Genomic DNA, 255 nt, shown 5'->3' with positions numbered 1-255 from the left:
GAACATGTGGGACTTCAATTATAATAAACCTCCGCTCCAGATTCCCTTATTTATTCAGCGTACAACAGTCACTCTGTAAAAGTAATGAATATCAAATGGCATAGTGTACAAAGACCGATTTAATAAAAGGTTTATATGCTAATCGCCTTGTTGTTGCATTGCTGACCTTATTCCAAAAAGTCTTTTACCTCTAAGAATTATTTAGCAAAAATATATAAGCCTCCTATAAACTGATTTTGTTGTATTGTGTTAGGT

Source organism: Penaeus monodon, chromosome 19 (genome assembly GCF_015228065.2).
Source record: "Penaeus monodon isolate SGIC_2016 chromosome 19, NSTDA_Pmon_1, whole genome shotgun sequence".
Classification (NCBI taxonomy): Eukaryota; Metazoa; Arthropoda; class Malacostraca; order Decapoda; family Penaeidae; genus Penaeus; species Penaeus monodon.
The sequence above is the reverse complement of the archived record's forward strand: the minus strand, read 5'-3'. Positions refer to the sequence as shown.